Consider the following 23,916-nt stretch of genomic DNA (forward strand, 5'->3'; position numbering starts at 1 on the left):
GTGGGTTTCTGGACTACAGTGAGGTTAACTTTTTCTAAGTTGTGTGGGTTCTTATATAGTGTTTTCAGCAAGTGCATGATAATGGCCAATTCTCTTTATCTGCTTTTCTTACAAATTGTTTTCCACTAATGTTGGCATACTGTCAGAATATTTCAGTAAATTTCAGCTATCTTAAATATATCAAATAGAGACTTATTTCAGTTGTTAAACTGTGCCTTTGATTCTCCCAGAGTTTACATATCTAATAAAATTTTAATTAAAAACTAGGTCATCAGGATGGTTTCTCATATATTTAGAGAGGAATTGCTTTTACACTTTATTCAGATCTGCTAACGGGACTCCAATCACTCTTGAGTACCCAACAGTAGATAAAGCAATAACATTATAGTTCCCTTGACCCGAGGCTGTACTCAAATCTTCATTCTCAAGGCAAACAAGAAGCTGCTCTCATTTTGAACCTCTGTACTCAGTATTAATAATGTAAATTTAAAAATCTACTTTTATTCAGAATTACAGCATTGCTAATTTCTATTTAATCATTGAGACAAAAGTTCAGGTTTAAATTTGGTTCCAAAAAGGGGCGCCCGGGTGGCTCAGTCGGTTGAGCGTCTGACTTCGGCTCAGGGCGTGACCTCACGCTCCATGAGTTCGAGCCCCGCGTCAGGCTCTGTGCTGACAGCTCGGAGCCCGGAGCCGGCCTCGGATTCTGTGTCTCCCCCCTCTCTCCGCCCCTCCCCTGCTCATGCTCTGTCTCTCTCTGTCTCAAAAATAAATAAACAAAACATTTAAATTTGGTTCCAAATGTATCATACTCAATACATAGAGAACTCATTTCAGTGGTTTTCTAGTTAAATAATAAGAGCATTTGTGGAAGGTTTATAGTTAGTGCTATTCAGAAGCCACTGCACATATTAACTCATCTGATCCTCCCCACAATGTTATGAGGTAAGAAATTTTTATTATCCTCATTTTACTCATGACAAAACTGAGGTCCCTGGGATTAAATCAAGGCCATACTGCCAAAGAGTAACAGAACCAGGGTCTGAATTTAGGAAGTCTGGAACCAGAGTTTCTGCTATTACGTACTACCCTGTTTTATTTTATTTGAAATAAATATTTTATAATAGTCACACAAAAATAGAAACCTGTATGTTTTTCTGAGACGGAGTCAAGTTCTTGTTCCTTGGTAGATGTGTATTGAATCGGTTTTGTTTTTGAATTTCATGGAAGACCAAAGATGTCTACATAAGCTGGCGTGTTTTAATGTTGGATTAAGTTAGACACTACTGATAATATTAGACATTTAAAATAAATTCCCAGTTGGCTCAGTCGGTTAAGCGTCTGACTTCGGCTCAGGTCATGATCTCGTGGTCTGTGAGTTTGAGCCCCGCGTTGGGCTCTGTGCTGACAGCTCAGAGCCTGGAGCCTGTTTCAGATTCTGTGTCTCCCTCTCTCTCTGACCCTCCCCCGTTCATGCTCTGTCTCTCTCTGTCTCAAAAATAAATAAACATTAAAAAAAGTTTTTAAATAAATTCCCAGCAATATGGAAAGTGATAAGCCATCTTAGATGATCACTTCTTAAGCACTTAACTTGTGTTGGGCACTCTGCTGTGCAAATTTTATACTTTATTTCACCTAAACCTCACTACCATTATTTGAGATAGGCAATATCATTTATGGATGAGAAAATGGACTCAGGGTGACTTGCCTAAAGACAAGAAATGGTCATACTGTGCTTTTAACGGGAACTACCACACTCCGAAGCATTAACCCAGTATTTGCAAATTGTAGTCAGATGTCCAGCTGCATCAAAATCATCAAGAGTAGAATTAAAAATATCTCTTGAGTTAAAATTTCTGGGGAGCAAGTCTCATTGAATCAGAGTTATTAATGTGCATCTAGTGATCTTTATGGCACACCCAGGATTTGAGAACTGTACTAGGGCCAAAGTTTCTCAAATTTAGCAGGCAAGGGCCTCACCTATAGGATCTGTTATGACACAGATCGCTGGTCCCAGAGTTTCTCATCCAGGGAGTCTAGGGTGGAGACTGAGAATTCACACTTACAACAGGGTCTCACGTGATGTTGGCTTTGCTAGTCCAGGGGCCACACTTTGAGAAGCACTGTGCCAGGCAATGCTGCTATAAGGTGATAGGCACGAAGAATATGTCATTTTTAGGTTAAAATAATTTCCATAACATCCTTGCATTCTCTTGCCTTGTTAATTTCATTATACGTTCTCTTTACGTGCAGATAATTTTAATCATATCTATTTTCTTTTTACCTACAACGTTCTGGTTGCTTCTGCGTGCGTGTGTGTGTGTGTGTGCATGTGTGTGTTTTACTGACATATCCACCTATGATATATTTAAAAGTGTGAAGGTGTGAACCTTTTCTTTGAGTCCTAAGATGCAAAAATAATGCTTGTTACCGCTTTGCTTAGATTAAGAAACGAGGTAAACAATTACTGAGCCTTCTAATCATTTAGGAAGTCGAGAGATAGCACTTTTCAAATGAAAAGCAACATAATCTAAAATCACATGCATCTTCTGGCTGTCACTCCAGCCCCCACGGACTCCCTATCCCCATCAATGGATGGTTGCTTGAGCATAAAGCCAGGTACAGTAAAATGCTTTGACTGGAGTATGTAGCAATTATTCTGTGAGTCGGTAAAGTCCTGCCTCACCGGAGAAAGCCAGCTGACGCAATTCTGCCTGAAGGGCTTTTCAGCAGAGCATCTGTTTTTTTGATACACTTTGCCTATTAATTTTTATCTCCAATGTGTTGGAACTGAGAAAAAAAAAATTCTCCTCCTTGATGCCTGTCTCTGCTTATTTCTCATGTAGGTAGTGTTGATGTTTCTGTAGTGCATATTCTCAGGAAGCAAGAAGTGTTCTTTTTTTCTTTAACATTCTCTTTGCTTAACTGTGTATTTGTCAACAGCAGATTAGATAATCTTGAAGACATCTCCCAACCTTTTGTTTCTAAAATACTACCTCATGTGTATGCATATATATATTTATATAATATTTATATATATATAATTTATATATGTATATGTCTATAGACATTATATATGTATACGTATACATATGTATATGTATATATATGTATATGTATATACATATGTATACGTATACATATATAATGTATATATGTATACATGTATAATGTATATGTATATGTATACATATATAATGTCTATAGACATATATATATATAATTTGGGCGGAAAGGAGGGTTTATTCCTTCAAGAGAAACATAACTTATATTCAAATGTATTCTAAACTTTTTTTCCCTAAGTCATACCTGTTTTCATTTCCAGCAAGGTTTAATTAGGGACATAATTTCCAAAGATCATCTATTTCTTTCATGTCACAGGACCCTATCAGGCTTGAAGTGCATTGCCACAGTGAAGCTACTTCCGCTTCTATTGAAAACACCATCTCACGATGAAACTCAAACCCAATTGTCACTATGGAAACCACAGTAAAGATAGGGATACAGTTTCAAAACGAAAACTCTGCCTGGAACTGGGAGACAGGTAGGTTTTTTCTACAACTGTTCAGTCATAAATTAAACTTTGGTGACGGTGAGGAATTTTTAAGAATCGTTTTTGAACCTGCCTAGGGGTAGAAGAAATTAAACTTTGACACTTTTCTGAATTGCTTATATTACCTAATTCCCCTGGGGTTTTCAGAAAGGATTATACTATGTTAGATCTTGTTGAAGATGGCATTTTACAAGCCACCGAGATCAGAAAGTAGCACTAACATTGCATTGAAGTTGAAAAAAATCTCGATTTTGCAGTTCTGTATGCAGGAAACCAGTCATTTAATCATTAGGTTTGTTATGAAGGGACAAGTAGTCATTCTCCTTAAAAATTTTAGATTATATGGTGTTATGTAGCCTGTTTTATTATCAGTGGCATCTTGCCTTCTTTCTAATAACCTTTTTTTTTTTTTTGAGAAAGCCATGGTGATCGTGAGACTCTGAAGCTTAAGTAATCGTTATATTCTTTTGTTTACCAAATGTCATGCTTTTAGGTTGGTTCAGTGTAGTGTTGAGGAAGTAAAACAATATCTGCTGTCTCTGTCTACTAAATAATCTAAATAATCTATGAATTACTGAACAGCCTAAGTAAAGGGAGAGCGTAATGAAGAAAGACAAACACAGAAACTGCTCTCGCATGGCATGCCATGCCACTCAACCTCATCAAAATCAGTAGGTATCACTTTCTTTTGCGTTATCAACACAGTATGGAACCCATCTAGAAGGATGGCGTTAGACAAGCAAAGACACAGAGCAAATTACCTACCATTCAGTCTTATTCTTTCCTCCTTCCTTGCCTTCACTTACTTAGGGTTCAAACAGAAGACGATGTAATTTACATACTGTTGATGCCCAAACGAATTTTGGCTTCAAATAGTTTCCCATGTCTCATCCTAGAGTAAATAGTTGATTTATGTGTTCATTGAAATAAATGGGCAAAGGAATTATTAATGATTAGCGAGTTATTGTGGAGTATCGCCCAAGGGAAGAGAGAACAGGATCAGAGAGCTCTAGTCCCTCCGTTCTACAAGAGCTTCTGATGAAAAGCTCTTGGCATTGTTGACTCTTTATAGCCTTTTTTTTGGGCTATTCATGCATTTTATTACTAAAAGAAATTGGAAATAGTACAATTTGCAATAAATGGAATTTTAGCGCAGTAGAGCCTTGAGCACTGAATTCTGGAGTTAATTTTATTGGCATGAGTCACATTTCTCACTAGAACCCACTTCTAAGAAGCACTGTGCCTGCAGATCAAATCTTACCTTGGACTTATTTGACTTGGTGTTGTTTCATTGCTTATTACTAACGCTCAATTACAAACACCACAACAGTAAAATCTGGCTTCCATAAATGCCTGCTAGAGAAATGAAACTGGAATAGTGTTTCTAATTTGGGGTACATGCTTCTTTGAACATTTATGGAATTTTAAATGGTTTGGCGGATATTGGAATAAAGAGAAGTCAGCACTGTGAGGAAGTGTGGAAGAAACTCTTTTGTTCGAGTTTGCAAAGCTGAGATATCTGATGGATAGGAATGGACTCACTGACTTATCATCTGACTTTGGTCAGATGCTTTCCTGACGGAAAACACATAACATAAGCTGATACACACCCTAGGAATTTCAACTAGAAATATGCCATCAAGTTCTCATATGTTTCTATGAGTGTGTGATGTTAAAAACAATTAAGTTTATGAGTTGATATAAACCATTCAATTTCAAGTAGGCACAATTCATCAAGTTCTCATATGTTTTCATAAATGTACTGTGAAAAAGATCAAATTTATGAATTAATGTGATTCATCCAATTGATACATTAAAAGCAAGAAGGAGTTTTTATTAATTCCTACAGATGGCCTCCTACTAATGAATTTTGTATAAAAACCAAAGAGGAAGACACACTGACTGCCTTAACCATCTTCAGGAAAACAAATCGAATTAAAGAATTATTGAATGAATGAATACATGAATGGCATAGGAATTAGATCATTGGTACTTGGAGTGCAAGGAGCTGGACATAATAATTCTTTTAGCGTGAAGGGACATTTGGAAAAACTTGCACCATAATGCCCTGATAGATAGCTCAGCGTTTCCATTTGTAGATGCTCAAATTCAAGTTGAAAAATAATTTTTTAAGAGAATAATTGTCTGGTGTTGACTGTTGCCAGTTGCTGCCCACTTGTCTCTTCCTTTTACCAGGAAATCCAGGGCATTTAACACAGTGCCTGATACACACACACGCACACACACACACACACTCACATATAGAGAGAGAAAAAATGGATAAATAAATGAGCATAAATAAGTAAATATATACCCATGCTGGCAGTCTTGTTTTCTACTTAAATTGCATGCTCTGGACGATGGCACAATGTCTCTCTTAGAGATGCCACATTCAAGTGTCCTAGGAGGCTTCTCCCAAACTCCTCCCTTCTTCTAAAATGAGCCCTCCCATGCTGTCTTGCTTCCTGCTGATCTCAGTTGCATTTTTCTTGTCTCGGGGAATTGTCTTCAATTTCTCAAAGGCACGCAGCATTTCTCAGAGGCCCTGTGTGCTGTGAAGGGCTATAATAGTGACCTCCTATAAAAAATGGTAAGTCTTTTCGCAGATTATGCTCATTTGATTAGGAAAATGTTGGACTATGACTGCTCCAACATAATTTACTAGTTTTATCATTCTTGTTCACAGGTAAAACATTTGTGGGGCTTTCCTGTCCTGTGTGCTTCGTTCTGCGTCTAGCCGGGAAAGAGTAGGCACACATTTTGGACCTCTTCCTTTGCCAAGTGACCGTGATTACAATTATGCTTAAAAGAAATTGAGGCAACGGTGATTCTAATTTTCTGAGTTAAGCCGGCAAATTAACTCAGTTGATCTCGACTTTAGTGCCCATGAAACACTTAAACCTGAGTTAAGAAAGCAAATTAACTCAGTTGATCTTAAGCGAGTGCCCATGAGGCATCCTGGCCCATTATGCAAATCAAACACGCAGAGAAAAGCCAGGGACTCGCGTCAAACCCAACAGATTGCAGGAGTGTCCACAAAAGGAAATCGAAAGTGACGGAGAACGTAAAGGAAAATGTTTTTCTTTTCTCAACATGCTATTAATTAAATTATTATACAAAGTAATGCCTTTTGAGGCCCCCATTTGTTTCTGCTTTCTCTTCAAACAAACGCTGGCTTTATTGTCTTAAAAGGTGTCTGGAAAGTGTTTTCTTTGGAATCTGATTTTTATCTCTACAATAATTATAGAAGAAACACACTGTCCTGTTAGGGACATATAGATCTTGTGACTAAAAACTATTTGGGGATCAGGAGTGATAGGTTGTATTTAATCGGTTCTGGCATTGCAATTGAAGAGTGGTTTTAGGTGATTTATCTCCGGAGCTGCTCCTTTTCTATCTGTAAGACGAAATGACACCATTTCACGTAAATGAACTTAACTCAGATAGATGTAGCCAAAAGCAACTAATGCAATCCTAGGCACACACAGTGGACATTCTTTAAATACTGGTGGCTTGATGAGGAGCAAAAGTACTTCACACGCCAAGCGCTTTGGCTTCCTGGAACAGCACAGACCAACAGAAATATAATGCAAGCCATAGCTGTAACTTCGAATTCCCTCCGAGCCACGTTAAAAAAGTGGAAAGAAAATTGGACTGGATGATAATGATATATTTTATTTAACCTAATATATCCAAAATATGTTCATGTCAACATGTAATCAACGTAAAATTTTTAGTGAGATGCCTAACAATTTTTGTTTTATCAAAGTCTTTGGGGTTTTGTATTTTTTTCACACTCCCAACACATCTCAGTTCAGACTAGCCATGTGTCAAGTGCCGATAGCCACATGGGGCTAGTGGCTACCATATTGAGAAGCACGATCCTAGAAAGCAGGTGGGTATTGCTATAGATATAGAAATGGTCATCACTCATGACTTCAAGTACATGCGGGGACTCGGCCACCAAATTGGTGAGTTTTTACCAATAGTTCTCGACGGAGGCTACTTTCCAAGAGGACACTTGGCAATGTCTGGGATATTTTTGGTTGTCATCACTGGGGAAGGGGGTTACTACTGTCATCTAGAGGTCAAGGATGTAGCAAAACACCCTATAATGCACAGGTTGCTCCCCTAACAAAGAATTATTTAGCTTTCTTTTCCTTTTTTTTTTAATTAAAAAAATGTTTATTTTTGAGAGAGAGAGAGAAAGAGAGAGAGAGAGAGAAAGCAGGGGAGGGGCAGAGAGAGAGAGAGAGGGAGACACAGAAACCGAAGGGTTCCAGGCTCCTAGTTGTCATCCCAGAGTCCAACGTGGGGCTCAAACTCATGAGCTGTGAGATCATGACCTGAGCAGAAGTTGGGCACTTAACCGATTGAGCCACCCAGGTGCCCCTGAATTATTCAGCTTTCAATATCAGTAGTGCCAATGTTGAGAAACTAGTTTATACAGAATTGAGTGTTAGATAGTAAATTCTGTGACACAGCATTTCTATGGAGCTGTGTTTTATCTTCTTTAGTGGAAATTTCTTTTTTTTTTTTTTTTTTTAATTTTTTTTTCAACGTTTATTCATTTTTGGGACAGAGAGAGACAGAGCATGAACGGGGGAGGGGCAGAGAGAGAGAGGGAGACACAGAATCGGAAACAGGCTCCAGGCTCCGAGCCATCAGCCCAGAGCCTGACGTGGGGCTCGAACTCCCTGACCGCGAGATCGTGACCTGGCTGAAGTCGGACGCTTAACCGACTGCGCCACCCAGGCGCCCCGTTTAGTGGAAATTTCTTGAAAGACGATGAGTATCTACACTCTGATGGTTTACCTGCAGTCCTCTGAAGACCAGAGACTAGAAAAGATCTCCTGAGTTCTTTTCTGCCTCATAAATATTTTAGATGCTTTGATAAATATTATACTTCTTTTAAAAATGAGAAACAGATTATCCAGTTACCCACTGAGCCCAAGTGACACATGTAAAATCAAAAGACAGAGAATGTGTCAGTGAAATCCTTAAGAAGCTTTGACTCACAGAACAAAGTACTGTATTTGGAGAACCAAGTAGTTGAACCAAGTAGTCTTTTGGTCAGGTTTGTGGATCCTGTGGGTAGCTGGCTTTAAGACTCTAAAAGGAGTTCAGAGGAAGCTACCAAGTTCATAGTTCTGATTTTTTAGGCTAATGGAATGTCTGTAAGGTTTAGCCATATATATTTCTATTTCTTTCATAACTTCCACCTTCGTAATTCAAGGGGTCTTTGTAAGGGATTTTGTGAGGAGCAAAGGCCTTTATTGACTGGTGGACTCAGAATGAGTCCCAGCTAAAAGCAAGTTGCCTGAGCTCTGCAGTAGGAGTTTTTGGGGGCTACCTTTGAGCATGCTTCATGTGACTTAATAATGTTATCTCTCTAGTTCACGTGATATTAATCTCTATACTAATCAATTAAAGTCAGAAAATAATGATCATTTATGCTAAGAACACATAAGAGGAAGCGTCGTTCTAAGCAGATTAGTAAAAATATAATCAGGAAACAGAAATAAGCCTCCTTGTGTTAAAGAGAGTGCTTTACTTTTCTATTCTTGTGTAACAAATTACCACAGGTAGAGTGCAGTAAGGCAACTCACACTTAATATCTCATGGTTTCCGTGGGTCAGGAGTCTGGGCACGGGTACCTGGATTCTCTACTCAACATCCCAAAAGAATGCACTCAAGGTGTTCACTGGGGCTGCGATCTCATCAGAGGCTCAATATCCTCTTTCAAGTTCACTGGTCGTGGGCAGACCAGTGATCCCTTGTGGTTGTTACATTGAGGCACTCGGCTCCTGGAGGTCATTGGCTGTTCCCTGCCACAGGGCCCTCTCTACAACATGGAAGTTTGCTTCCTCAAGGCCAATGGGAGAATATCTTCTGCTGCTCAGCTCTTTCTGATTTCTCCTGTAACACCTCGTAGACTGTCTTTTAAAGCCGACATGATTATGTTCGTCCAACCCAGGATAATCTCCTTTTGGATTTTCATTAACTCAGCTGGTTAGGGACTGTAATTACCTGCAGATCCCTTATCCCTTGCCATATAACTTAACCTATCTGTAAAAGTGAGGACTCATTAGGGTCACAGGTCTCTCACACAAGGGAGTAGGGAATTTTTGGTGCCATTTTTGGATTCTGCTTACCAAAGATAGAATAATTTAGTTTCTGTGTGTGTTAGGTGTTTTAAACTTCCAAATGCCATTGGAGTTTATAATAGAAACAAATATTTTAATATTGAATATTCTCTATTTTTTCCTTTTCCTAGGATTTCTTGTCCAAAATTCTTTCTTCAAATTTCTAATATAGTCAGATTCCTAACTGAGCTCAATCATCTCTACCCATCTTTTTGGGGGGATTTCAATCTGTTTACATTTAAGTTTATTATCCTTCATTTAAATTTAAATTTATTTTATTTAAATTTATTTAAATTTTTTCATTAAAATTTTTTTTATTGTTCTCTTTTACTAAATGTTTTACTTATGTCATTTTTATAATGGATATTAAATTCTTCATTTCCCTTTAGGTCAAAAATTAATTTTATTTTTAAAAACATTTAAAAATGTTTATGTATTTTAATACACCTGTTGTATTTATATATATATATGTATATATATATATATACATATACATATATATGTATATATATACATATACATATATATGTATATATATACATATACATATATATGTATATATATATATATATACATATATATATATTTGCAATAAATATTAGCAAGTAAGTGAACTTGAAATTCCACACAAAATCACACATCTATATCCACATGTGAAATCTAGTATCTGGATTGAAAGATCTCCTTCTCTATAAAACCTCTCTGAAGCACTCTCCAAAGTTGGTAAATTTCACTTTGGTTCCACTACTGGGTTCCTTATTTTGAAACCATGATTTTAGCAATAATGTGTTTGCTTAAAAACTCTGAAGATGGAGACAAATTATTATTCACCCCTGTATCTTTAACAGAGTGCCTAACCTATAATAGATTCTTAACAAATGTTTATCTCATTAATTGAAAGCACCATGGAAAGAGCCTAAATGTCCATCAACCGATGAATGGATAAAGAAATTGTGGTTTATATACACAATGGAATACTACGTGGCAATGAGAAAAAATGAAATATGGCCTTTTGTAGCAACGTGGATGGAACTGGAGAGTGTGATGCTAAGTGAAATAAGCCGTACAGAGAAAGACAGATACCATATGGTTTCACTCTTATGTGGATCCTGAGAAACTTGGCAGGAACCCATGGGGGAGGGGGAGGAAAAAAGAAAAAAAAGAGGTTAGAGTGGGAGAGAGCCAAAGCTTAGGAGACTGTTAAAAACTGAGAACAAACTGAGGGTTGATGGGGGGTGGGAGGGAGGAGAGGGTGGGTGATGGGTATTGAGGAGGGCACCTTTTGGGATGAGCACTGGGTGTTGTATGGAAACCAATTTGACAATAAATTTCATATAATAAAAAAAAAAAAAAAAAAAAAAAAGAAAGCACCGGTAGAATCAAGATGTTATGCCACAGGGTATCAATGTAGGTTTATCAATGGGAACAAATGTCCCATTCTGGTGGGGGGTGCTGATAATGAGGGAGGCGGTATATGTGTGGGGGCAGGGAGTCTATGGGAACTTTCTATACTCTCCTCTTAACTTTTGCTGTGAACCTAATACTGCACTAAAGAAGCCTTTAAAAATAATATTAAAGTAAAAATGATAAAGTAATAAATAAATTAATACAATAGCAAGAAATTTCAAATAAGTGCTATGAACCAAAGAAAAGAGACGAGGGCACTTCAGTTTGGGTAACCAAAACCAACCTTGATAAGAGGTGAACTTGAGTTGAGGTCTGGATAAAGAGGGGTCAAGCATGGGAAGGTCTGAGAGAAGAGTGGAAGAATCAACAAGTTCAAGGCTTTGAGTGGGAAGAGAGCTTACCGTGGTCAAGACAAGAAGAAAACTGGGAAAAGGGCAAAGGAAAAGAGTCATGGGATGGAATGAAAAATGAGTAGGGCAAAATGCATGTGACACGAGGTGATTTATGGAATGCTCTGGTCCTCTGTTGCATGTAGCACACAGTTTTTGTCAATTTATGTTAATCTCTGATTGACATAAGCATTTAAAGTTATACCATTAAGGGCGCCTGGATGGCTCAGTTGGTAAAGCGTCTGACTTTGGCTCAGGTCATGATCTCACAGTTTGCGGGTTCAAGCCTCGCGCCGGGCTCTGTGCCGACAGCTCAGAGCCCGGAGCCTGCTTTGGATTCTGTGTCTCCCTCTCTCTCTGGCCCTCCCCCACTCACTTGCTCTCTCTTTCTCTCTCTCTCAAAAATAAATAAACATTAAAAAATTAAAGTTATATCATTAACTTTCCTTTTGTTAATGTCCTAAACATCTCTTATTTGTCTTAAAGAATTTTCAAGTATCCTCAGATGTCCATTCATCTTTGCTGCTGCTGGTTTGCTATTGTTTTCCATTGTTTCGCATTGGGCTTAGAAGGAAAGAGATGCCCCTGTGCTTACAGAGATGTCCTTCCTCAGTCACTGTTCTTGTGGCCTTAGCTTCAGTTCTCTTGGCTTTCTTTTCAAAGCTCTCAGCGAATAAATTCCACGTTACTTTTATGTTTGAATTCTTAAGGCTTTCCCTCTTATTCGCGACTGGTAAGATTTTTATACTTTAGGTTAAAAAATTGGCAAAAAGGTGATGCCTTCCTTTTGGAATTGTTCTTGGGTGGATTTCTGGACCATCTCTTACAGTATTGCAACTTTCTTACAGTCTTTCAATTTGGAAAAATAGGTTTTAATTTTATTTCAGGTCCCTTCCATTTCATGTAATGTGTCTATGAGGAATCACTTTAATCAAGTAAATCATTGTGGGTTATTTAGAATCATTTTCTCAGTTTCCCTTGCATGATTACTACCACTTTTGCAAATACTTGTGATGTAGGGATGTGGTGCTTTAACTGTCTTTAGCATAACTAATAGGTTACTCCATCGTGTTATTTTTTCCTCATCATAGCTTTGAATTAAGTTTATGATAACATCTAAAAATTATTGTATTTACAGTGTTTCTTGCTCTATGTGAAGGGCTCAATCAGCATTATCTCACTTAATTCATACGGTAATAGTCCTTTTGCCGTGTTGTGTTTTTTCCACTTAACAGGGGAAATGGAAACAGAACAGAGGTCAAGGACTTGGCCAAGATCACAGAGCTAGAAAGTTATAAAACAAGTATCTCTCTACTGCTTCATGATGTGTGGATGTGTCCACGTGTGTGTGTATGTGTATTTAAAATACAGTATGTTCCGGGGCGCCTGGGTGGCTCAGTCGGTTGAGCGGCCGACTTCCGCTCAGGTCACGATCTCGCGGTCCGTGAGTTCGAGCCCCGCGTCGGGCTCTGTGCTGACAGCTCAGAGCCTGGAGCCTGTTTCGTATGTTTCGTATTCTGTGTCTCCCTCTCTCTGACCCTCCCCCATTCATGATCTGTCTCTCTCTGTCTCAAAAATAAATAAACGTTAAAAAAAATTAAAAAAAAAATAAAATAAAATACAGTATGTTCCTTACTTTGGCTATCATTACTACAATTTAAAAAATAGAGTGAATTTATTTGTATTTGTTCAGACTCTTGGTATTTGTACTTCTATCTTTATTCAGTCTACTTGCATCTGGACCACTTGCTTTTTAAATTTTTATTTATTTATTTATTTAGAAAAAAATCGCTTTGTTAACATACAGTGCAATATTGCTTTTAGGAGTAGAATTCAGTGATTCATCATTTACATACAACACCCAGTGCTCATCGCAACAAGTGCCCTCCTTAATGCCCATCACCCCTCTAGCCCATGTCCCACCCACCTCCCTCTGCCAACCCTCTGTTTGTTCTTTATCATTTAGAGTCCCTTGTGGTTTGCTTCTTTCTTTTCTTCCCCCACCACGTTTCCCCTTTTGCCATCTGTTTTGTTTCTTAAATTCCATATATGAGTAAAATCATATGGTATTTGTCTTTCTATGATTGACTTATTTTATTTATCATAATACATTCTGGCTCCACCCATGTCATCACAAATGGCAAGATTTTGTTCTTTTTGACGAATGAGTAATATTCATACACACACACACACACACACACACACACACACGCAGGCAATATCTTCTTTACCCATCTATCAGTTGATGGACATTTGGGCTATCTCCATAGTTGGGCTATTGTTGATAATGCTGCTATAAATGTTGAGGTGCATGTGCCCTTTCGAATAAGCATTTTTGTATCCTTTGGGTGAATACCTAATAGTGATATTGATAGATTGTAGGGTCTATTTTTAGTTTTTTTGAGGAACCTCCATACTGTTCTCCAGAATGGCTGCACCCGTTGGCATCCCCACCAGCAGTGCAAGAGGGTTCCCCTTCCTCCACGTCCTCGCCGACACCTGTTGTTACTTGTGTGGTTAATTTTAGACATTCTGACAGGTGTGAGGTGGTATCTCATTATGGTTTTGATTTGTGTTTCCCTGATGATGACTGATGTTGAGCAATTTTTCATGTGTGTTGGCCATCTGGATGTCTTCTTTGGCAAAGTGCCTATTCATGTCTTCTGCTCATTTCTTAACTGGGTTGTTTCCTGGGTGTTGAATTTGATAAGTTCTTTACAGATTTTGGATACTAACCTTTTATCAGATATGCCATTTGCAAACATCCTCTCCCATTCTGTAGGCTGCCTTTTAGTTTTGTTCAGTGTTTCTTTCACTGTGCAGAAGCTTTTTATCTTGATGAAGTCCCAATAGTTTGTGTTTGCTTTTGTTTCCCTTGCCTTTGGCGACGTGTCTAGTAAGAAGTTGCTGCAGCTGAGGTCAAAGAGGTTGCTGCATGTGTTCTCCTCTAGGATTTTGATGGTTTCCTATCTCACATTTAGGTCATTCATCCATTTTGAATTTATATTTGTGTATGGCGTAAGAAAGTGGTCCAATTTCATTCTTCTGCTGGTTCCCATCCAGTTTTCCCAACACCATTTGTTGAAGAGACTGTCTTTTTTCCATAGGATATTCTTTCCTGCTTTGTCAAAGATGAGTTGCCCATATAGTCATGGGTTTGTTTCTGGGTTTTCTATTCTGTTCGATTGATCTATGTGTTTTTGTGCCAGTTTCATGCTGTCTTAATGACTATACCTCTGTAATATAGCTTGAAATCCGGATTTATGATGCCTCCAGTTTTGTTTTTCTTTTTCAGGATTGCTTTGGCTATTCAGGGTCTTTTGTGGTTCCATACACATTTTAGGATTTGTTTGTTCTAGTTCTGTGAAAAATTCTGGTGGTATGTTGATGAGGATTGCATTAAATGTGCAGATTGCATTGGGTGATATAGACACTTTAACAATGTTTGTTTTTCCAATCCATGAGCAAGCGTTTTAAATTTAGTTTTTCATTAAGTTTATCTTGGTTCTTACTTGCTTGTGTATTATGTTTCTTTCCCCCTCATTTTGACCTGTCTTATTTCTCTTGCTTCATTTTGCTTCCTAGATGCTAACTCCCATTCTGAATTATAACATTATTTGCATCAAGGCATTAACTGGTCTTGGAGTGAAAAATAAAAATGGCAAAATGTCTTTGAATATATATTACAACAATAATTACAACAACAATGACAATAATAATATATATTGTTCTGAATATATATGGCCAGGTGTAGTATAACTCAGCTTCTGAAGAAAGAGCCTAAGATCGTATCAGAATCAGGCAGCTCACCCTAAATTCGTGTGATGTCTAATTTGTGACATAATAATATATAACTTACCATTCTTAGAGAGAAGCGAAGGGATACACAAAATGCGATTGTGAACCACAGAATTATAGTCAAATATTTTCTGAGCTCAAAGATGCAATTCATCTAACCTATACATTCAAGTCCTACAGATGGGTTTTTCTTCAGGAAAAGGAAAGATGCTCAAAGTGATCAAATATCAGAGAGAGACATACATGTGATCTCTTGGTTGTTAATTAGTCTTTTTTGTGTGACTCAGATAATATTCTATGCATGTATTCTTTGACTTTGCTTAAAGATGTGATACTTCACCTAACGTACACCTAACCAAGTTAATACCACTTTGTATTGGTTTGGGGTTTTCCTTTCATAAATCATAAAAACACAGAATTTGCCTCACTTATGCATTTCCAAGAATTTTACACTTTTGTAGCATTTGGTATTTGTTGAAGCATCAATACAAATACCAACACAAATAGTTGATAATGTACAGATGGTATCGCGTATTTAAATAAGGTTAGCTATTTTTTTTTTTTGAGCCAAAGAATGAGAGCAAGATGATAGCCTCGAATAAAGAAAGGATGACGGAATGAAATAATTGTAATGCAGCAACTCTGCTTTGTAACATGGTTGTGTGGTGAGTAAGTGTGCCTGTGTGCGTGTGTGTATGCATGTGTTATTTTAAATTCTGTCCCGAAAGGCAAGATATACTAGTTAGACTGGTTCCTAAGTAATATCATGTCATGGATTTGCTGTTTATGCAACATATAACTTTACCAAAATTGTCTTTAGTAGTCACTACACTACTAAGGTCATTAGCTGGGGGTTGAATTTTATCTTCCGTCGCAGGTTCTGCTAGGTAGATAAAACTTTGTGTTTTCCTACAATGTGTTTCTTCCCCCCTATTTTATTCATCTATAATTGAAGTCCCATAAACTACACCTAATTGAAGTTTTCAGTATCAGCACTTTTGACACAGGCACACACCCTTGAAGTCATCGTCACGATTAGGGTAGCACAAGTTTCCTCTCCATTTTGCTGTTCCCACCAACCTCAGGAAATGCTGACTCGCTTCCCAGCACTACAGAGTAGTCTGCGTGTTCTAGAATTTCAAACGAATGGAATCATACAGCACGTAATCTTTCTTGACTGTCCCTTTTCACTTAATGTAATGATTTTGAGATGTATCCATGGTATTGAGTATATTGACAGTTTCCTCCTTTTTGTCGCTGGGTGTTACCCTCTATGGAGAGGTCGTAGTTTGGGGCTGTTTCCAGTTTCTGGTGTTTGGAAATAAAGCTGCTATACCCAGAAACGTAAAAGTCTTTGGACACGAAGACTTTCGTTTGTTTGTCTGCTTGTTGTTTGTTTCTCATGGGTCGGTGGCTAGGATTGGAATGGCTCTGTCACATGGTAGACTTGCCCAAGCTTGACATTTTAGGAAACGACCACGTTGTTTTCCAAAGTGCTTGTCCCATTCTCTTATTAGCACTGAGAGTTGCAGTTCCCCTACATCCTTGCCAACACTTTGGATGGTCAATTTTCAAAATTTCAGGCAATCTAACGCATGTGTAGTGCTATTTCCTGGTGACCGTAGCACTGCATCTCATATGTTTTTCCACATTTTACCTACAAATATTGAGTGACAAAGGTTTCCCTTAATATTCAACATCTTTCAAGTGTGTCACTGCTCCCAGCATGCTTTTGTGTCATCAGGACATGCTCTGTGGTGAATGACTTATCGGTGGTGGAACTCAAAGGGCAGGACGCCACGATCAGCTACATGAGAGACGTTATTGGTAATATTTATTGAGGCAATTCTTTCACACTCAGTGGGAGAACAATCTGCTCTTGAGTTTCTTCTATGACGGAAGGAAGTTTGGAACATTTCTCAGCACACTGAGTAATTAAGAAAAAATAGAACTTGGAGGCACAGAAAAAAAAAAAAAAAGCCTACTTCCTTTAAGTCTGTGGTTCTCAGTGGGGAGAAAGGCTGATTTAGACGCCCAGGGAGGCAGTGCAGGGGACATTATCGGTCATCACCAATGGCATCTAGTGGGTATAGGCCAGGATGCTGCAATATATCCGAGCATGTGAGAGTTCCCCTCCTTCCCTCCCCCACATCAAGGAGCTATCTTAGCTCAAATTTTAACAGTGCTGCTGTTGAGAAACCCTACTCTAAGCATCCGATACTTAGATCCAAATCTGGCCCAGAAAGTATTCCTGTCCCTCCACTGCCTCTAACACTTAAGTGACTAGACATGAGATGGCCTTATGATTTCTTTTGAACGAGATGGCATTTGTTCCTGAGAAAATCTTTGTCACTATTTTCATCTATGACCCCCCGGGGATCCTACGTTTAATTGGTCAGCTATGCGGTGTGTATAGAGGACTAGATCTGGGTTAAGGGAGGGACTCCATTTATCCCTCCATCACTTCCAAGATACATTTGATGTAAAATGACCAGATGGTTTGCGTCCAGGCTGCCTCTGTCACATACTGGCCTCATGTTGTTGGAAAGCCTCTCAAATTTGCTGAGTTTCAAAGAGGAATTTAAAATAAAAAAAAGAGGGGCTCCCGGGTGGCTCCGTCGGTTAAGCGTCCGACTTCAGCTCAGGTCACGATTTCGCGGTCCGTGAGTTCGAGCCCCGCGTCGGGCTCTGTGCTGACCGCTCAGAGCCTGGAGCCTGTTTCAGATTCTGTGTCTCCCTCTCTCTCCGACCCTCCCCCATTCATGCTTTGCCTCTCTCTGTCTCAAAAATAAAAGTAAACGTTAAAAAAATAAAATAAAATAAAGAATATTTAAATAATTTAAATATTGACAACTAATTTAAAACTGAGCTTTAAAGTGGGAATAACCTCATGTGCTGTCGTGAGGACCAACTGAGATAAATCCCTCGTCATAGTGCTTTTATGATGTGATATTTGTGATTAGTACTCAAGCATGTTCATGGGCAAACCCTGGGTGCCACTGGGCATGAATCTTGCAAACTTTTCGGTTCTTCCCGTGGTCCTGAAGGATCACAGTTTGATTTAATAAACGCCACTCGTGAGGGGCTTCTGATGTCGAAAATAAAAAGGGGTGGCATTCATTTGCTACATGTTAGAATAAAAACTTAGGGCTTTCATAACTTGGGATTGTTTTATTTATGTATTTGCAAGCTCATTAACGCAAGTCTGTGATGAAGTAACTCTTAGAAAAAAAAGCAAACAAACCTACAAACAATTGTAACGCTTGCTCGCTCTGTGGACACTTCTAATTAATTTATTTTGTTGTGGAAAATGTTACTGCACTTGGGAGAAGTCAGTGCACCCCTGGGGAACCTCATAAACGTTCTGATTCCGGACTTGGCAGTTGGCGACGTTTCTTTTGTTGCCCTTTTTCTCCTAACGGGTCATTACCTGTCCTCGCCCTCCAGTCAGCTAGTTCGACGACTGGGATACCTCAAAGTAGTTGATTTAACTGGCAACTCAGAAATAATATTTGTGAAAATACTCATCACCCAGGGTCAAAAGAGCTAGAGAAATTCAGGGAGAAAACCAGCAGGATTTGGTACCGTGAGTGCATTTTGAGCATTTTGATGTCAATATGCTATGCGTCACCAACAAACACTTAAATGTTAATTTTTTAAGGTGCTATTGTCTGGGGACGGGAAAAAAAATTCCCTGCTACCTCCTAGGGTAGTGTAGTGGGGAGTGACACCCCCCATGGCGGTGGAATATTCCCCGATGCAGGGGTGTGGTATGGATTCAGAGATTGGAGATTTGAGAGGTTGGAAAGATCATTCTAATGCCATTAGGTCCCCACTGCCTCCTCAACTTATCTGATCCTTTTCAGAGTAAGGTCACCCCCCTTAGTGGTCCCCAACTGTTTAGACTGCAGCTGTGAAGACTTGGCATAGAAGGAAGTGAAAATTCTCCCAAATAAGCACAGAGGGCAGTGCGCTGAACATTCCCAAAGGTTTCTTTCTTCTGCCTTATACCCTCCTTTCTGGTTGCCTCTGATTATTTTGTTGTTCGTTTCTTCATCAGGACACCACGGAGCGTTAAGAAGGGAAAGAGAGACTTTCCTTTAGTATAGTTTGCTGAAATAACCGCACTGGATAAGAAACATGCGGCATGTTTATTGTCGTTGAATTGGTATTTCTTTTATTTCAATTCAGTAAACAATTCGCTTGTGAGCCTCACTGTGGGAAGGCGAGGAACTGGTTCTCATTAGTCTTTCACACGTAGCTCGGTTTCAGTGTTGTAGGTAAGAGGTCTCAATCCCATAGGTAAACTCCGTGTGTGTGCGCGCAATGTGCTTGTGTGTGTGAGTGTGTAAAAATGAGGCGGGCACTCAGAGGCGGCCCTGCGAATGGAAAGAATTCTGGATTGGGAGCCAGAAAATCTAGGTGTACGCCAGGACTTGGTCTTACGGTTGAACTGTGCAGCCTTGAAAGTATCCGTGGACTTTCATTTCTTTGTCCAAGAAGTGGAAATACATTGAACTCGCATTTACTGATTGTTTTCTGTGTATCGAGCGTGCAATGAGGTAACAGCAACGATGTTTTGCCACTGGCATCACTGAATGGTTAAAATGGTAAAGGGGACGTGGTATGTTCGTGAGACTTGCAATCTCTAGGAAGTTCTCTAACGGACTTAATTATATGACAAGTTTGACTAGCGAAGCAATTATGTGCCACCTAATTGAAAGGCACAACCGAAAACAAAGATACACTCGAGGTGCGGTGGGAAGGTGAAAGGAGCTAACGAGGTAAGATTTTTCTGGATGAGTAGAAGCTGATCTAGATGTTGACGGATGGCTAGACCACACATAAGCAGGAAGCTGGGTAGAGAGAAGAACACGTGTCCCTCTGATTCTCTTTGGCAAGTTGCAGTCCTATTCTCTGGAAACCAAATTGTTTATTGATTCACCAGGGACCGCTTTGTGCTGCAACGCGAGTGCTGATTGCATTATGGTTGAAGGTTTCATTTTATTCCGTAGGTTGGCTGCTCGTGTTTTCCTCAGTGATATCCTGGTCTGTGGGGTCAACGCTTCACTTGGTCATAAAGGGGAGGCTTGTGTCCCCTGGACACTTTCTGCCTTCGCTGTCAGCCCTTGACTGTTTCTGAGCCCCTTCCCTAGGCCCGTAATCATCCGAGCCACTTGTCTCCAGCAAGTTCGAAGGTCGTGAGGTGGATCTTCACATTCTTGTGAATAACCGAGCACTAAGTACAGACTCAAAGCTGCAGCAGCTGTTTTGTGTTTTTGCCTTGCAGTCTGGTGTCCTAACCGGAACCCTTTATGTCAGGACATTATCCACTTGAAAAAGTTTCCATTGATGTCATGGATCAGAAACTCGATCGCTCTTTACAATATACAGACAGCCCTTTTGAGGTGCTTCTTCAGACAACAGCCTTTTTCCCCGGTGAAGAAAGTGGAACAGTAATCCTTTTACGCTTCTCATGAAATATTCACTCTTTGTATGACTGCGAAAAATATAATTGGCAAGTTTTGTCTCCACTGTATTCACAGCATATAGTATTATTATATATCAAATGTGGTACTGAGGTATATCCTACAGGTTAGGTTTAAAATATGTGTGCTATGTGTATAAAATGGGTTATAAAACACACACACACACACACACACACACACACACACACACACACAATCTAAGAGGACAGAGGGACGCCTGGGTGGCTCAGCCGGTTGAGCATCTGACTTTGGCTCGGGTCATGATCTCACAGCCTGTGAGTTCAAGCCCCACATCAGGCTCTGTGCTGACAGCTCGGAGCCTGGAGCCTGCTTCCGATTCTGTGTCTCGCCCTTTCTCTGCTCCTCTCTCACTTGCTCTCTGTCTTTCTCTCAAAAATAAGTAAACATTAAAAAAAATTAAAAAAAAAAAAAGGACAGAGAGGTCTCCGAAAAAGTCCGTGCCTGGTGGTTTTAAGTTTAATGACTCCATGACTCATTTCCTGACCATGGGGAAAAGTCATTGGGTTGTTTGAATCAATGGCGCACCACTTTGTCCCACCTCAATTCTTTTCTTCCTCCTCCGCGTTGCCTGGCTATATGAAGTCCACATCTTTTTCTAATCCATATTGACATCTACAAGCACCTATCTGTATCTGCCCAGACCTCACCAATGGTCTGCTTCCTTGTCCTTTCTGCACTGGCCGGTTTTCAGGGATTCCTGAAGCAAAAGCAGATCCAGAAGAACCATGGATCATGCTCACACCGCACAAAGGGCATCCCGTCCCTCTGTGACACAGAGACAATAGAATTGTCATCAGCACAAGGTGATGAACGCTGTTTTCACTAATTGGGTGAGCGGAGGACAAATAAGGGGGCCACTTGGCCTCATTCCTCAGCAATCCAGGCTTCAGGAAGCTTCCTTTTGGACTGGGGTTAGCTGCTGAACTCGGGGGAAATAAACACGTATCTCTCTTAGTTTTTAGCTTTGGTGATATTGCTTCTTGAAGTGACAATAAATTCATGAAAGAAATTTCATGAATACTTTAGCAGTAACTAAACAGAGCCAAAGAGACAATTAGTAACCATGAAGATAAACATGAAGAAATATTGGGATGAGCACTGGGCGTTGTATGTAAGCCAACTTGACAATAAATTATATTTGAAAAAAACATGAAGAAATGAACTCCAGTAGAGCAAGGAGATTGACAATATAAATTGAGGCTAAGAGACATGGAACATATCATGGGAAGATGTAGCATTTCAAATTGGAGTTCTGGAAAAAGATAATAAAGAGAATGAGGAGAGGAAATACGTAGATAGGTAGTGACTGATATATTTTTGATGTTGATTATACACTTGAATCATCAGAAACTAGAAGCACACATGATTCCAAGCAAGAAAAATAAAAAAGAAACCTATACCCCTATGCACATTGTAGCACCAAAGACAGAGAAGATCTTCAAATGATTCAGGGGGAAAAGAGAGGACCAATAGTTAGACTGATAGCAACCATGGATGCCGTGTTGAGATTTAGTTGTCAATCCTAAATTGTTCAGCATGTGAAACTGTATTTCAAACACCAAAATCAAGACATACTTTTATATAAACAAAAACTGAGAGTTTACCATCATAAGGCTCTACCCAAACTTCTAAAAACTATACTCCCATGCAAGAATAAAAATGACTCCAGAAGGCATGTTTGAGCTACAAGAAGAAAGATGCACAAAGAAATTAATAAACATATAGCTAAGCCTAATCACTGACAGCAAAATAAAAAAAAAATACTAATGATGTGTACTTTGTGGGGAAAAACAAGACAGAACTAAAATACTGAGTGACAATGGCTTCTAAGTCTGGGGGGATGGGTGACAAGAGTGAAAACATTCTATGGTTCCTGCCTTGTTTAGTTGGACAGTTAAGACAATGTGTTAAGACTTGTGACTTTGATATGGTATGCTAAAATTCCAAGGTCAGAACAGGTATGAATTCTGTTAGAGCAGTAGAGAAAATTTGAACTAAAAATTACTGTAAGATAGAGGGAAGAAAAAAGAAGGGACAAATAGAATGTACAGAAGAACAGAACATACATGAATGAAAATATACCACACAGTAAATGTAAATGGACCAATTTCGTCAGCAACAAGATGGATTGTCAGACTGGATAAATATAAGACGTGGTTCTTGCTTTTTACAAGAAATACATCTAAACCATATGGAACTTGTACATGTTCACTGGGAGACAGCTGCAAAAATGTTCCCGGAAGCATTGTTTCTTCTAGAAACAAAGCAAAAAAAAATAAAAAAAAAAAAAATAAAAAAAATAAAATAAAATAAATGAAATGAAACTAAACGAAATAAAAAACAAGAAAACTGCACACAACCCAGATGCCCTTCAATAGGAAAATGTATAAATTCATTTCAAATACAAATGAATTAGTTGGCACAATGCAGGTAATGGAAAGAAACGACAACACAGATCAACGTGAACGAATCTTAAAAAACACGATGTTGGACATAAGGCATGTTTATAAACTTCAAACATACAAAACCAGAACAAACTTAATGCTTGTGTAATAAAGCCTCCCGAAACTATGGAATTCATACCTGGAAAATTTAGTGCAGTGATTTCTCTGTGTGGGTGGTGAGAGATGAGTTTTCAGGGCCAGTTTTATGGACCTGTGACCAGTGTTGCTGTGCCGGTACCCACGTTTGGAAGGCCTTATGCTTGATCTCACCGTCTTGAAATTCTTGATAAGTTTGGACAAGAGACCTTGCATTGTCAGTTTCCGTTGGGTTCCTCAAACCATGTAGCCAGTCCTGAGGGTAGCAATGTAAGGGGTTGCCCAGGAACACTTGAGTTGTACTGGTCATGTTCTTTCTCAATCTGGGTGATGAGTACTCATCATTTGTTTTATATACTTTATGTATCGCGTTGCACATATTTGCCCATATGAAACATTTCATTTTACAAATTAATTTTAAATGTTACCTCCAGAGCCAACGGGTTTATAATACTCTCATCTGGAATACCTAGGCAAAAGAGTCACATAATCACTGCCTAGGTGGAATTGATATCTTATTTATATGGCTGCGATGTGGAAATTGGTCTGAGTTGTTGAGTAATTATACTTAAG

At 39.0% G+C, this 23,916-nt stretch overlaps 1 long non-coding RNA gene across 1 annotated transcript in view; it reads left to right on the forward strand.

Annotated features, from left to right (window-relative positions):
• The window catches only part of LOC123608055, a 60,007-nt gene extending 39,298 nt beyond the window's left edge, over positions 1 to 20,709 (forward strand). The window contains exons 3-4 of the long non-coding RNA XR_006717066.1: positions 3,382 to 3,544; positions 20,309 to 20,709. This is a non-coding gene — a long non-coding RNA (uncharacterized LOC123608055). The remainder of the gene's footprint in view (positions 1 to 3,381; positions 3,545 to 20,308) is intronic.
• The last annotated feature ends 3,207 nt before the right edge of the window (positions 20,710 to 23,916 follow it).

The sequence above is a fragment of the Leopardus geoffroyi genome, chromosome B2 (assembly GCF_018350155.1).
Source record: "Leopardus geoffroyi isolate Oge1 chromosome B2, O.geoffroyi_Oge1_pat1.0, whole genome shotgun sequence".
In the NCBI taxonomy this organism is placed as follows: Eukaryota; Metazoa; Chordata; class Mammalia; order Carnivora; family Felidae; genus Leopardus; species Leopardus geoffroyi.